The sequence below is a fragment of the Dipodomys spectabilis genome, unplaced genomic scaffold (genome assembly GCF_019054845.1).
Source record: "Dipodomys spectabilis isolate Male_0828 unplaced genomic scaffold, ASM1905484v1 ptg000244l, whole genome shotgun sequence".
In the NCBI taxonomy this organism is placed as follows: Eukaryota; Metazoa; Chordata; class Mammalia; order Rodentia; family Heteromyidae; genus Dipodomys; species Dipodomys spectabilis.
In genome coordinates, this window is record NW_024870921.1 from 415,042 (window position 1) to 418,339 (window position 3,298).

A 3,298-nucleotide genomic window follows, 5' to 3' on the forward strand; every position below is an offset into this window, starting at 1 on the left:
CTCTGCAGTTCGAAGTCCTTTAACATATAGTTGTTTGATGTCGAATAGATGTATCTGTTGAACTAGATTGTATCTGTAGACTATTGACTGTACAAATGCAAACTTTGGTTGATGGTTGCCTTAAGATAGTGTTCTAGCACAAAACTGGTGCTATCTTCATCTCAAATGGGCAGAGTAAGCTGGAAAAACACAAGAAAAATGGCAAATTCGGGTATCTCAATTCCCAATCCTGATAATCAGGGGTTAGAACAGATAATGAATAATCCAGAGGAGAGTTCCCAAACAGCTCTACAAACACTGCTGGCAAACATGATAAATGAAAAGTTTGACAACATACAAAGGACTCTGTATGAGCGTGAAAGGGAGAGAGAGGAGGCATCCCAAAAGTTTATACAGGAATATCATAAGCGTGAGGAAGCTACTCAAAAACTGATACAGGATTTGCGTGAACAACTTGAGAATACTCAAAGAGAAAGAGAGGAATGGCGTGAGCAGGCTGAGAACACTCAAAGAGATCTGCAGGAATCCCACGAACGGGAGGAAGGTAATCAAAGAGTAATACAGGAATTGAGAGACCAGGTAGAGAACACACAAAGATCACTAAAGGCATTCATGGAATCCATTAACAAAGAGCTGAAGGAAGTCAGGGAGACCACAAAGGGAATGCTGAATGGAACCCAACAGAAGGAATGGGAGCCCAAAGAAACCATAACCAATCAACTAAGTGATTTGAGGACAAACACTGAACACCAAATTAAGGAAGTAAAGAAATTCATACAAGACCTAAAACAGAGCTTCAACAAAGAACTTGAAGCCATTAAAGCTGACCAACTAGAAGGAAAAGAGATAAAAAACAAAGTAGAGAGTCTTGACAGCAGGTTAGACCATGCAGAAGATCGAATCTCAGGGATTGAAGACAGCCTAGATATTATAGAGAAAGAACATACAACCATCCAAGACAAGTCCAAGAAATATGATAGATCTATCCAACACCTGGAAGACACCATCAGAAGGCCTAATCTAAGGATAATGGGTGTAGAGGAGCACCTAGAAACAGAAGTTAATGTTCTAGGAAATTTGTTTAACAGGATCCTAGCAGAGAACTTCCCAAACATGCAAAAAGATAGGCCTGTCCAGATACAAGAAGCCTTTAGAACCCCAAATAGACCAGACCAGAATGGGACATCCCACCATCACATTATAATCCACACAGGATCAACTCAGAACAAGGAAAAGATCCTTAAAGCTGTCAGAGAGAAAAGGGTAATCACTTATAAAGGGAAACCAATTAGAATCACCTCAGATTTCTCAGCAGAGACAATCAAAGCAAGAAGAGCCTGGAATGATGTATGCCATGCCCTAAAAACAAACAACTATCAACCAAGAATACTGTACCCAGCTAAACTCTCCTTCATAACTGAAGGCCAAATAAAAACCTTACATAGCAAAGAAAAATTGAAACAATACATCTCCACCAAACCAGCCCTACAAAAGATTCTTAAAGATGTCCTACACATAGAAAACCAACAAGACCGCAATAAAGGCCAAGAAACTGCACCCAAACTGAGAATCCAAGAACCATAGGAAGAACCCCGTTTTCGCAGCCCCCAAGAAGGTAGATAACATGGCAGGAACTCCCAAATACCTCTCAGTCCTATCTCTTAATGTTAACGGACTGAACTCTCCAATTAAGCGACATAGACTGTCTAGTTGGATTAAAAAACAAGACCCTTCTATCTGCTGCCTACAGGAGCATCTTGCCCGTAAAAACAAACACATTTTCAATGTTAAAGGCTGGAACATAATCTACCAAGCAAACGGACCACATAAACAGGCGGGAGTTGCAATCCTAATATCAGATAAAATAGACTTCAAATTAAAATTCGTGAAATGAGATAAAGAAGGTTGCTACATACTAATTAAAGGATCTCTCCTTCAGGAGGATATTACAATTCTAAATATCTATTCGCCAAACAATGGAGCACCCAAATTTATACAAGAAACACTACTTTCCCTCAAATCCCATATAGATCCAAAGACATTAATTGTTGGGGATTTTAACACACCACTCTCCCCACTAGATAGATCAACTCGGCAAAAACTCAACAGAGAAACCGCAGATCTAAACAGCTGCATAGATCAACTAAACTTAACAGACATTTACCGAACATTTCACCCAGCAGCATCAGAATACACGTTTTTCTCAGCAGCACATGGAACGTTTTCTAAAATAGACCACATTTTAGGCCACAAAGCAAACTTGTCTAAATTCAGAAACATTGAAGTTATACCTTGCATTCTCTCTGACCACAAGGGAAGAAAGTTAGAACTCAACACCAAAAGCCACCAAAGAAAGTCCGGTATCACATGGAGGCTGAACAACACACTGCTGAATCATGAGTGGGTCATGGAAGAGATTAGAAAGGAAATTCAAATGTTCATGCTATTCAACAAAAATGAACACACAAATTACCAGCTCCTCTGGGACACAGCAAAGGCAGTACTCAGAGGCCAGTTTATAGCTCTAAGCTCCTACATCAACAAATTGGAGAGATCTGAAACTAACAATTTAATGACACATCTAAACCTCCTTGAAAAAGAGCAGCAAGATAAACCCCAATCCAGTAGACGGAAAGAAATAATCAAAATTAAATCAGAATTAAATGAATTAGAATCCAAAAAAACTATAGAAAGAATCAACAAAACAAAGAGTTGCTTCTTCGAAAATCTTAACATAATTGACAGACCCTTAGTAAATCTTATCAGAAAAAGAAGAGAACACACCCAAATTAATAAACTCAGAGATGAGAATGGAAACATCACCACGGAAACAAGCAAGATTCAGAACATTATAAGGGAATACTTCTCAAAACTTTATGCTAATAAGTTTGAGAACTTGACAGAAATGGACCTCTTCCTAGCAAATATTGACATGCCAAAACTAAACCAAGATGAGGCAAACTATCTTAACAGGCCCATATCAAGCATTGAAATAGAAACAGCAATAAGAGACCTCCCAGCTAAGAAAAGTCCAGGACCAGATGGTTTCACAGCGGAATTTTACAAGGCCTTCAAAGCAGAGCTCACACCAATACTCCTCCAACTCTTCAATGAAATTGAAAGAGAAAGCTCACTACCGAACACATTCTATGAAGCCATCATAACCCTCATCCCAAAACCAGGCAGGGACTCATCAAAGAAAGAGAACTATAGACCCATTTCTTTGATGAACATTGATGCAATACTTCTCAACAAAATTTTGGCCAACCGACTTCAACAATTCATCCAAAAAATCATA